This window comes from Diabrotica virgifera, chromosome 1, assembly GCF_917563875.1.
Source record: "Diabrotica virgifera virgifera chromosome 1, PGI_DIABVI_V3a".
Lineage (NCBI taxonomy): Eukaryota > Metazoa > Arthropoda > Insecta > Coleoptera > Chrysomelidae > Diabrotica > Diabrotica virgifera.
In genome coordinates, this window is record NC_065443.1 from 181,309,333 (window position 1) to 181,323,169 (window position 13,837).

At 32.8% G+C, this 13,837-nt stretch overlaps 1 long non-coding RNA gene across 1 annotated transcript; it reads left to right on the top strand.

The window, feature by feature from the left end:
* The first annotated feature begins 2,654 nt into the window (after positions 1 to 2,654).
* LOC126878956 (uncharacterized) lies at positions 2,655 to 5,658 on the top strand. Its single transcript, XR_007695905.1, has 2 exons — positions 2,655 to 3,144; positions 3,298 to 5,658. It is a non-coding gene; the product is annotated as an uncharacterized LOC126878956 (long non-coding RNA).
* The last annotated feature ends 8,179 nt before the right edge of the window (positions 5,659 to 13,837 follow it).

Below are 13,837 nucleotides of genomic sequence, written 5' to 3' on the forward strand. Positions count from 1 at the left end.
ACACTTTATAAACGAAGGATAAGGAACCAACTGAAATTGAAATTACTGAGAATAAATCGTTACAGATAATACAATAAAAACTGTAAACTAATAGAAAATTATGTGTATTTGCACTAACTGTCATTACTTTTGACAGAATTGACATTGTCGAGTTAAGCTTCGTTTGATTATTTTATTTGTGACATTCAGGTATGGTGTTTTAACATTAATGATTGGTTAAAGTCTTCGTGAGCGAGAAAGGCTGTCATTTCTCTTTATTTAGCTGAGCGGTGTGGAAGTGGTGGGGGAAATTCCCCAATTTTGCCATATAAGATTCCGGGGCATGGTTACTACTTTAAGCAGCAGATGAAAGCATACAAAAGCCTTCAGGCACATCCCACATAACAATGATGTTCGCATCATGTTCTAAGCATATACTACCAACATTCGTCGGAGTATATTCTTTTTAGTATATGTGTAGTACAAGCATAGCATCTACCTTAAAAAACATTCTAAATTTCATGTTCTTTGCATATACTTCAAAGTATAGTCTCGTACCGAATATACTAAGTATATTCGTGTACGTAGGATCTCGGAATATTCGTAAAAGTTTATTCTTAGAATATACCTTTATCGAATATTCTTAACACATACTTATAAGTACTTTTTTAACACATACTTATAAGTAGATACTTTTAAAATATCTTAAAAATAATTTGTATGTATAGGAAGTATAATATTAGCCTTATTATCTAATATAGCCTAATTATCAACTTCGTTATTTTTTAGAATACATAATTAATAAAATTTATGTATGTAGGTAGTATTGGACGAATTTCATTTCAAAATTGTTGTAGGGTAAAAAAGTTTAAACATTAATTGTATTAACGTTTACATAGATACTATTAAAAATTCGTTTTCATAATTGAAATTACGTTACCGTTTCGAGTTTATCATGAATCATTAGTATTTTTACATCCTTGGAATTTGAATTTAGGTACATTCAATTCAATAGGCCATTTCGCAGAACCAAAACGTGCCAAACTGCACAACCAAAGGCTTTGGCGTTGCCAACCGTCGAGTAAGCTTTTTCCGTCAACTTACCTTAAAAATTCCCACTTTTATAAAAAAAAACTTCCCTCCTGTTTACAAAATCTGAGAAGATATGTTGAATTATTTTCAAATATTTTGAATTTTTCTTAATATTTTACAATTTGGACTGGAACAATAATTCCCTTTTGAGTTAACTTTTTCCCTTTATCACCTTTTATGTTGAAAATTCCTGCAAAAAGGGAAATTTTTCTCCGTTTGGCAACACTGACCACCGATTTTGTTATTCCACAATACATTCATAACCCCCCCCCCCGCATCATATTCTGACCATTTCTATTCTTACCTGAATGGATCAGGTAGGAAAAAACCGTAAAATATGAAAAAGAAAACAGGCATTATTTCATTATTTGTATCATCTATGGATCTATGCAGTGTTAAGGATGAAGGCGAATGATGTCCCAAGTAGCAATTTGTCGACGCGACAACGTTGTCTACCGCGTGGCAACGTTTTGTTACAACGTTGTTATTGCCTAGAAGACGACCCTATTCTGCACTAATTTGGTGGACGATTTTTGAGTTGTCTTGACGTTGCCTAGGCAACCTCCTATGAAGCAACATCGTTTCGTAAGCGTTGCATAAGACAACTGAAGCGACTATAAAAAGAACCTGCGCGTGCAATGGTTGCTCAAGGAGTCAGACTAGTTATGTTCTTTTACCTATATTTTTAACACCTGTATGGTGAATGCGAAAACCAAAAAGGTAACTATTTTGACATCGTATTAGGTATTTACCCTAATAGCACACGACGTCCTTTGGACGTCCAAAATAGGTCCATTTTTGGTCCTTACGTCCATGGACTATAAACGGACGTCCTTTGGACGTCCCATTTTGGACGTCCTTCGGAAGGAATAAATATGGACGTCCGACGTTGGACGTCCTTCGGACGGAATAAATATGGACCTCCTTTGGACGTCCGACATTGAACGTCCTTTGGACGTCCATACTGGACGAAATACGGACGTTTTATGAACGCGTATATATTATATTGGACACATTATACCAATTACGGGATCAAATAGCAAAATAATTCAATAAAATATTAACTTACGCGTTAACTTTACGTTAATGAAATACAGTCAAACCTGTCAGTAACGGCCACTAAAATGAAAGAACTATTGGCCGATATAGAAAGGTGGCCGTTATTGCCAGTTTTTGTAGTCTAGATATACAGTAAAACTTGTGTTACTGGCCACCTGATAAAATCGGCCACCTGTACTAACGGCCAGTTTAAATATTCCCCAAACCAATTATATCTAGACTACAAAAACTGGCAATACCGGTCACCTTTCTATATCGGCCAATAGCTTTTTCATTTTTAGTGGCCGTTACTGACAGGTTTTACTGTAATTGGTTTGGGGAATTTTTAAACTGACCGTTAGTACAGGTGGCCGGTGTTTGCAGGGGGCCGGTAACACAGGTTTTACTGTAGTTTAAATCGAAAAGATTAAATCTTAATTCAAAATTGTTTATACAATTATTACAATTATAAACAAACTATATAGTTTAATATCCAAAAAATGTTTTTGATTTTATGTAATGTAATGAAAATCTTATTTGTAAATTATTGGTTACAATGTTTAACAATAGGAAATATTCAAGAATAAATAAAATAAAAGTTTAATCCTAACAACACAAAACATTCCAGGAATGTAGGTACTACCGTTCTATTCCGTGAACATCTATCTGATTAAATTATGGGTGGAAAGTTACCACAAGATATTCTATGAACATAGTACAATGTCTTCCTGGAGGGGTAAAATTTTCCATTACAAGATTTTAAGAGAGGCCATTTATTGTACTGTTCAATTTGCGTTCATTTTCAAATTTGCCGCGCGAGTATCTATGTAGCGTCTCGTGGTCATTGGTCATCACATTTCATTTTCATAACATAACCGATAACCTAAAAATTTAGTAAAAAAGTAAAAATTTTGATTGGAAAAAAATGCATCGATAAGGGGGTGTGGGAAATGGAAATTAGTGGCTTTTTTGCTGTACTGTCTGCTAATAGTTTTTGCTCTGGGCACTGGCTAGATCTCTTGTTTAAACAATTTTGTAAGTATTATAAAATCCGTTTTCAATTTTCTTTATTCTTTATGAAACGAATCATTTATACATGCATATTATTACCTGTAAATAGGTACCTATTTCTTTTGATTTTTAATTGTAAAGAATAGAAAAATTACAGTTCATTTTAATTTTTTTTAGAATCAGCTGAAAGTGGCCTACAAAAAAAAACCAAGAAGGAAATGTATAGCCTTGTGGCTATGAAAGGCAAAAGAGAGATATAAAAAGTGTATTGGCTAGTTGGAAGAAAGTCCACATTGTCCATGCATAATAAGTTATTACATTATCAACAAATATCAAGAAGATAGCAGGGTCACGAGCATCAACTTCATGAGTTCAAGAATATCGAGGAAATCCAGCTCCTCGATACTACTGGGCAAACTAGAAGATTGAAGAAGACAAATCCTTTTGAACTAGTTTGAGTGATAGGTGATAGTGAAAAACGGAGCATAGTGCTTGTGTGCTGTGCCTGTGTATGTTAGAATAGTGCACGATCTTGTTAGATTAGATAAGAGACGCTATGGGGTAAGCTCTTCATTTTAAGAAACAGTAGTAATTTAGGCTAAATTAAAATTGCTCATTGGTCAGTTATGACCAGATTGTTTTTTTATGTTTGGCAAAAAGGACTTAAGTCAGAATTGCACATTGATAATGTTTTGATGATTTCTGGACCAGAAAAAAACTGTTGTAGATGTAAACTGTATGTACAGTAGAATCTACTACAGTACTGTAGAAATCATCAAAACATTATCGATGTGCAATTCTGACTTAAGCCCTTTTTCCCAAACATCAGAGAATTGTAATGTACAATAATTCTCCTATCTGCTTTTTCATGAATTTTGTAGGAGACGAAAAACCATTTTTAGGATCATCTGCTGTCACATGTTTTGTAGTAAATAGATAGTTGAATTTACTACAAAACATGTCAAAAAATATATGAAAACAGGAGGTGACTATAAAAAAAGTTTTTAGTCTCTCTTACAAAACTCATGAAAAAACAAATCGGAGGTATGTCACATCAGTGACTAAGAATGTCTAAAAAATATACTTTGATGTCCCAAGAACCAAATATAACCTACAGTCCATCTAATTTACTTACTGTTGCACGTCATTATCTACGCCAGAGATCTAAGTTGACATAGTTGCCAAAGTATAAAAAGATCCTGAATCCATTTTAAATCAAAAATGTCACATAATTATTGTAAACGTGGATTATACAACAAAACAAATTAATATTCAATGTAAATAAGTAAAAACTTAAGAAATAGAGAACAAGAATTAAGTTATAATCTTTTAAGATTTGCAGTGCAAGAGTTTTTGCACTGCATTGTTAATAATTAAAAAACGGCTCCGAACTCTTGGCAAAAAGCCGGTAGGTTTCTTTGTATAAGTATGTCTACAATAACAACTAAAAAAATTGTGTCAGATACCTCGATTATTCCAAGTCGTTATAAAATTAGGTGAAATTTATATTTTTATAGTAGAGGATCTTTTTATAGTAAAGTAAATAATAAAAACAGTAAATATAATAAATAAAACAGATACTTATAGTAAAGAATATAAACAAATATGAAGTGTCATCACCGTAACTGTCAAATAAATGTTACCAATTTATTCTAAAATGTCACCTTCGTTCGATTACAGTTACAGTGTGATCCGAACAAATCTGCTTCATAAAAACGCTTTATAATCCATTTATACAAATTAAATGAAACATATTATTGTGTATTTCTTTAGGTTAACATTAATAGAAATCTTCAAATATTATTTCTACGCGTATATAATAAAATATGTCTAGTGGCTGTAATTCCAGTGTACTCGGCAAAGTGATTCTAAAAAAGAACACACCTACCGCCTAAATATTTCGTGTTGGTATCATGCAACCTCACAGGCTACGACGCGGATGACGCGCAACAGTTAGTAAATTAGACGAAGTATGTAGATATATACAGGCTGTAACAAAAATACAGGTCATAAATTTAATCACATATTCTGGGACCAAAAATAGTTTGATTGGACCTAACTTACCTTAGTACAAATGTGCACACAAGAAAAGTTACAGCCCTTTGAAGTTATATATATATATAATAGCACCAAGGGTCTTAGAGGCCCATGGCTTGAAAAGTTTGTTTTTTTTCTTCATTTTCACGTTTTTTTATGTACTGAGATCTTCTCTGGCTTGATATGTGATTTTTCTCCATTCCTTCCTGTTATTCATTTTTCTTTTCTGACCCTGTAGCACCATTCTTTCCAAATCTTTTTCGACCTCTTGCTTCCATCTATTTTTCGGCCTTCCTCTTCTCTTTCTTGAAGCTGTAGTGTAGTTTAGTACCATTTTTGGAGTCCTCGTGTTTGGCATCCTTTCAATGTGACCTCGCCATCTAAGTCTCTGTGCCTTTATCATTCATTTGAAGTTACAAGATGAAGTGATTTTTTCCAATATATCGAAAACTATTAGAGATTTTTTATTGAAAATGGACATGTGGCATTATTATGGCAGCAGTATCTTACGAAAAAACTATAGTAAAATTTGGACACCCCATAAAAATTTTATGGGGGTTTTGTTCCTTTAAACCCCCCCAAACTTTTGTGCACGTTTCAATTTAATTATTATTGTAGTACCATTTAAACACAACGTTTTAAAAACTTTTTTGCCTCTTATTGCTTTTTCGAAAAGTCAATTTTTATCGAAATATTTTGAATATTTGTCAAATCCACCACATATTTGTATATGGTTAAGTACGATTATGGAGACTTGGTAATAATATGCAGACTTATTTATGCTTTACATTTTTAGGGATATTTTGAACCATATTAAAAAAGAAGCCAGATCTCGATAAAATGTGCCTTATCGAAAAAATACAAAGAGGCAAAAAAGTTTTAAAAACATTCTGTTTAACTAATGGTACCTCAGTAATAGTTTAATTGGAACGTACACAAACATTTGGGGGGTTTAAAGGAACAAAACCCCCATAAAATTTTTATGTAAACATGTTAAAAAAGAAGTCGCAACTCGATAAAAACTGCCTTATCTGAAAAATACTAAGAAACAAAAATATTGAATTTAACTAATGGTACCACAATAATAAAATTGAATTGGAACATACACAAAAGTTTGGGAGGATCTAAGGGATCAAAACCCCCATAAAATTTTTATGGGGTGCACAAATTTCACCATAATTTTTCTTTAAGATATTCCTGCCATAATACTGCCACATGTCCATTTTCAATAAAAAATCGCTAATAGTTTTCGATATAATCGAAAAAATCGATTTTCATTTTGTAATTTCAAAGGGCTGTAACTTTTTTTATGTGCATATTTGTACTAAGGTAAGTTAGGTTCATTCAAACTATTTTTGGTCCCAGAATATGTGATTTAATTTATGACGTGTATTTTTGTTACACCCTGTATATACAGCCGATTACGCACCACCTTAAAAATTGGGCATTTTTGATGTCTCGAATTTCCTAAACCTGTTGTTGTATCTAAGTGATTTTTTTATAATATTCTAGCCTAGGCCCTAGGCTATAGGTTAAGTACCTCCTTATGCTTGTCATGCACGGGGAGCTATACTCTAATATATATTATATCACATCGCACTCTATAGTAATGAGTGAGCCTGCACATATGGAACCATTTGTTTTCTGTCTGCAGGCTCACTCATTACTATAGAGAGCGATATGATATAATGTACATATATTACAGCATAGCTCCCTGTGCATGACAAGCTTAAGGAGGTAACCTATAGCCTAGGCCAGCAGTTCTCAACCACCGTGTCGCGACACACTGGTGTGCCGGAAGAACCTATCAGGTGTGTTGCGAGATTTACGAATACGATATTTTTATTTATATTTTTTTACTTGTTATAATATACCAATCATGCATTCAACCATTTTTTTAACTATTAGGTATATACCACGTTATACCAATCAATAAAGTGCCAATCCGTAATTGTTTCCTCTCTACAGTTGGAAAAATGAAAGAATACCCATGAACGATCACATCAATCACTTATTTTGTATTTGCTGTCTTTTTCTATAAATAACAAACGTTTGTTGTAGAAAAAGATAGCAAATACAAAATAAGTGATTGATGTGATCGTTCATGGGTATTCTTTCATTTTTCCGACTGTAACTGTTTTTAATATACAGTACGTAAATCGTTCTGCTGAACATAGGGATTATACATTGAGATCATTGTGGCAACTGCGCCAACCTGTGTTAGGTGAAACTTCTGTTCGAGTACGAGTTTCTGGTGCAATAGAGCTGTTAGAACGAATAGAATGAGTGATTTTGAATGCAAGGTAGTCTATAAATAAATCAAAAACAAAGATTTTGACTGATGAATTAATAATTTTACTTTAATTTTTAAAATATCTTTAAAAATTAATTTCCAAATTAAACAGACTCAGTTTTCCCATTAGGTCAAAAATAGTTCTACTACAATGTCATGTTTTGACGTTTATTTGTGTCACCCAAAATTAATTGTCAATTTTGAGGTTAATGCCCTAATGCTAACAACTATATACTATATTGTCATTGAGAGAGCGAAGTTGCCACAATTATCTTAATATAATACAATGTATGTATTTATGTATCTAAATATATACAATGTATGTTCCCTATGTCCAGCTGAACGATTTACGCACTGTATATCTTTTTAATATATTCATCTGTTCTTACCTACCACTAGCAAAAATTTGTACATATAAGGGTGTCGCAAATCTGTAAGGAGTACGTTAGTGCGTCGTTGAGTAAAAAAGGTTGAGAACCGCTGGCCTAGGCTATAATATTATAAAAAAATCACTTAGATGAAACAACAGGTTTAGGAAATACGAGACATAAAAAATACCCCATATTTAAGGTGGTGCGTTAATTTCTTGGAGAAGTGTATTGTAATTTAATGTAAATAATGTAATATCCAATAATTGTAATTTAATATAAGATGTAATATAAGTTCCTTAAAAAATATATTTTTTATTTCCCACGACATTAGATGGATGTTCGGCAGCAAGACATTGGACCAAACTGGGACGTCCTATGAAGGCCCAATTGACGTCCACCGAACGTCCCTTCGGATGTTAAGTGGACCTCCATTGGGCGTTTGGTAACGTGGCATTTGGACCAAAATTGGACGTCCTGTTAAGGTCCAATTCACGTCCCCTAGAACGTCCGGTTAAGGTCCAATTTACTTCCGATTAAGGTCCAATTTACGTCCGATTAAGGTCCCATTTACGTCCGATTAAGGTCCAATTTACGTCCTATTAAGGTCCAATTTACGTCCGATTAAGGTCCAATTTACGTCCGATTAAGGTCCAATTTACGTCCGATTAAGGTCCAATTTACGTCCGATTAAGGTCCCATTTACGTCCGATTAAGGTCCAATTTACGTCCTATTAAAGTCCAATTTACGTCCGGTTAAGGTCCAATTTACGCCCGATTAAGGTCCCATTTACGTCTTATTAAGGTCCAATTTACGTCCTATTAAGGTCCAATTTACGTCCGATTAAGGTCCAATTTACGTCCGATTAAGGTCCAATTTATGTCCGATTAAGGTCCAATTTACGTCCGATTAAGGTCCAATTTATGTCCGATTAAGGTCCAATTTACGTCCGATTAAGGTCCAATTTACGTCCCCTAGGACGTCCGATCAAGGTCCAAATTATGTCCGATTAAGGTCCAATATACGTCCCCTCGGACCTTAGATGGACGTCCAATGGACGTTCGGTAGCGCGACATTTGGACCAAAATAGGACGTATAAAGGACGTTCCTCGGACGAAAACGGACGTCCAATGGACGTCCCTAAAGTCCGTGAAGGACGTCCAATGGACGTCCATTGGACGTCCTTGTGCTATTAGGGTAAATTTATATAAATACATAAAGGACATACAATATTACCTGATCTGAAATTTATAAACGCATCTCAGATTACCGTCAAATATGGATATTTCACCTTTAAAAAACACACGCGCTACTTTTTTACGACATTTTTGACAAAAAATATGCAAATTTAAAAAAATCAAATTTTAATATAAAAGTCAAAAATTATGTTAAAGATGTTCTGTATAAATTTAATGTATTGATGGTGCTTTTAAAGGTATCAGAAAATGCCTGCATTTTTTATATTCTGTGTTTTCATTTTCTTTACATCCCAAAAATCTCAAGTAAAACCAAAATGGTGCATTAAACAATATTACCAATATTACTAAAAAAATACCTTATTACCAACCCTAGACCGATAAGACAACTTAGAAGTCCAATCGCCAACCAAACCCGGCCGCGCTGACTATCCCAACCATTTTAGAACGCACCCTCTTATTGGGTGACAGAGAGGTCATGTGACCAGTGTTAAAAGTGTAGCATTCTCCTTAACAGAGTTGCCACATTTAGGAGATTTCTACTTTTTTGGTAGATTTTTGATATTTTTTAAAATATTCTAGTAGGTAATATTTTTTAGTAGATTTTTGGTATATTTCAACATTTTGTTATGACTAAAATAAAATTTGCTTTTTAATAGTATTTACCCCATTTCTAAATTAATTTTCACACGTTTGGTTACAATTTCCCAATCCGAAAATAAGACCGAAAATAAGATTCAGGACGTAGATGATGAATATTACAGAGAAATGAAACTGGATTCTTGTGTAACAAACTTGCAGATTTCAAGTAACAGTGCAAGCAGTATTTCAGGTGTTATTGAAGAGTTCTGGCATTCGGTGAGCCTATTAGAAGCTAACGATGGAAAACTAAAATATCTAAACATTATGTAACTTTGCAAAATACAGAATATTGTGTTCACGTGTTTCTAATGTTAAATGTGAAACAATTGTTTGAAGAATTTGATCCAGACATGCAGCTGTTAAAATTAGTGGATGAGAAAATATTCTAGTTGTTAAATGTACCTATTCATTTTTTTCGCATCACGAGGAAACTATAATAAGTATTTTTGAAAAATTTAAACGCAGAATGAAAGACTGCATTATTTAGAAAAACCAAAACGTTTCTTTTGAATGAGATATTTGGAATTAAAATGACACTACATTTTGTCTTTTTTACATTTTGTCTTTTTTCACCCCTGTAACTTATTAAAATAAACATTATAGAAGTTTTCAGGGACTTTCGGTCCTCGGAATAACTTAATCTTTCTTTCTGCGTTTAAATTTTTCAAAATACTTATTAGTTTTCTCAGGATTCGCAAAAAATGAAAACATGTAAAATACATTGAACATTTTAACGGGCGACATTTTGCGCCTATCCCCTTAAGTTAGCTGTTGTTTTTATTATCAAAAATCCCAAATATATCCCAAAAATCCTTAAGTATATTTTAGTTTTTGATTTAGTAGATTTTAGCTAAAAAATGGTAATTACCAGTTGTTGTTTTGGAATAATTAGGTTTCCAATTTTTTGGAATTCCTCTTGGGACAGTTAAGATGGATATGCAGTTTACTGTATAAGTATACTGTATTTACATGGCCTAAAAAGAATCTACTGATTTTGTGAAAGCAAAACTACTGAAAGAGTAAAAACTGACCTGGCAACCCCGTCTAGCAAAGCTGATACAAAGATTGAAAGATTAAGGTTATCAAATCTACTGATAAAACAGTGGACAATGGAATGGAAACCAGCTATTAAAAAAACAAACAAACAGGTTGTTAAATAAATCGAAAATTTCCAGAAAAATAAAACATATAATAATAAGAAAAAAATAAGGTTATAAAGTAAATTCTTTTTCTCCTTCTGAAGTTGCCGCAAAGGTGTCACACACCTAGAACAACACCTAGGGTCGTGACAGACAACTTCAGAGTCGGCCAGAAAACCCAAATCGGCCAGGGCGTAAATTAGTTTAGCATTATAACGTTTTTAAGTCGTTGCGATTGTTGAAAAAACTGAACTGTGATATGCAGTTGTCACAATGGTAATAAATTAGTTGCCCGTATAACTAAAGGTATTACTTAAAGTTGTAACATCGTAATGTCAGTCGGGATAGGGGACGTTGGCCGAAACAACTGAAAATGCTCTCGGGCAACGTTATATACAGTGCATTTGTTTGTACTGACAACCAATGTGTCGAAAAATTGCTACTTGGGGTAGTACTAGGACTAAAGAACATACATAATCTGTTTATTTTGTTTGCGGTGCTTCAAAATACATATATAATCTATTTTGATAACTCAATATTACTTAAATAGGTAAGTACATATACGTATTATATAAATTTTAGTTACTCATTATGCATAGTTTAGTTTAGCTAAATATTATATAATGATTTATATAAATAACTAAAATTTATAAATATGTACTTACTTCTTAAGTAATATTGTAGAATGTAGGTACTAACTACATTCTCATTTGCAATTAAAATATGTAAATAGATATTTGGTAGAACCAGTAGAACCTAAGATGAGATTAGGTGATGCTGAAAACATACTTCTAAGCAATATAGCACTTGATAGCACTTTCTTAGAATATTCTTAAAAATATAATATTCTTCCCATACAAAGATGTGCGGTATACGTTCTTAGTATATAAATAGAAGGTTTATAGCACTTCCTTGGAATATTCTAAAAAGTACCTTCTTGGTATAAACTAAAAAGATGTGCGGTAGTATGTTCTAAGTATACACATAGAAGGTTTATAGCACGTCCTTGGAATGTCCTAAAAAGAACATTCTTGGTATATACTGAAAAGAAGTGCGGTAGTACATTCTAAGTATATACATAGAACGTTTAAGTACTGTAATGTAGTATATACTCAGTATCTGCTCTGCACATTCGCAATGGTAATTACGCACATTCTCAGTATATACTTTTTCTGAAAAGTATGTTCTATGAATCTACTAAGAACATGAAATTGTTATGTGGGATAAAAGCCTTCACAACTGGATTTGTTTTGAAACATTGATGTTTTGATGATTTCTATATTATTGTTGGAAAGGTAAGTTTTTATTTTATTTATTCACCATTAAGAAATATATGGATAACAGTATTAGTGTCTTTCGGATAAATGGGTTTTAAATATTAGATTTATTTACATTTATATATCTGTATGAAACCAGACATATTGTCGTCCTAATTTGTAAACTGTGTAACTCCATATTTCTCTGAAAATGAGTTATTACTGCCATTTATTTGAAAAAATCCCTACTCGTTTAAAAAAGGATGCACATGCATATTTTTACCAGAAGAGTAAATAGTGACATCTTCGTATACACTGTATCTCCCTTGCAGCAAATTTAGTATGAAAAATATGTAACTCCCCAGTTTGTCATACCCCACGATTGACCTCACTGTTTAGAAAGTGATATTTTCAAGAAAAAGTTGGTGGTAAATAATATTAATACACTCATTAAACAATATAGGTACAAATGTTAATACCTATCTATAAAATATTCAATTTTAGCATTCTATCTTTTAAAATGGGAGATACGTAGTATTCGCATTAGTCATATTTAAAGAAATAATTTTTTGTGCCTCTGTAAAATTTGGATAAATGGAGTTACACAGTTTACAGATTAGGTCGACGACATGTAATTGCTATGATAGAAAAGAGAATAATAAACAGTCATGATTGTTTGTTCTAAAATTATATTATATGAATGTCTGATTTTAAAATATTCTCAATCATTGTAAAGAACGCAAATACTCTAATGAAAATAAATTTTTGTAGTTGAAGCATTCCCACAAAGATAAAATATTTTTTTTAGGTGAAGAATTCCCAAAAAGCTAATGCTAAACCGCTAGATGCTTCGGTGATAGCCAGTTCCAATGGCATAGCAAATGCACATTGTATGTGTATGGCCAGTAATAGTGAAGCTTGCAGCCATACCCATATAGCACACAACGTCCGATGGACGTCCATATAACGTACATTTAAAGTCCAAACGTCCATGGACCAAAACTGGACGTACTATGTACGTCCATTACGCGACGTCCATTGGACGTTTGATTTCAACGTACATTGGACATCCATTTGTGGTCCATGGAGATTTTACACAAAAAGCGACTATTATTATGAGTAATTATATTATAGCTTCTTGTTTTAATCAAAGCAAATATTATTAGTAGAATACAAGAAGCTTCTAATAAATGTAGTCACATATTTTTTCATCATCGAATTAAAACACTGAACCATTAAAATTATTTTAATTAAACCTATATAATATTAGATGATGATAAAACGATGGTAAACTTTTTCAGAATAACGGAGCTACATCGCGCATCGGTAATTATAGAACTTACACAATAATTAGACACTACCAATTTAAATCTTAAATGTGCATTTTGTAACTGTTAAATTTCGCGCCAAACTAAATGAGAATCTTCTTGACAACGTTGTCGCTCTTCACGCTATCGGTCGTAAAAGGTGTATTAGGCAGGTGCTTTTAGGGGATTTTCGCTGTTAATTGTTGTGGAATACTGAAGGAGGATTTATTTATGATAATTCACAGAATGGCAAACCAGCTTGCAATATACAACCGTACTGACTCTAAGTTCTAAGAAATAATAATGTTTGGAAAGAACAGAACAGAAATAAACCTATTGAATGTGCATGCTGGATGGGGCGCCATTATCTGAATTTTGTCTTTATTAAGTTATTACCAAAGAATACTCCATCCGTTGGATGGAGTATTCTTTGTTATTACATACAATATAATAATCCTGTGATATCTTTGTGTTTGCT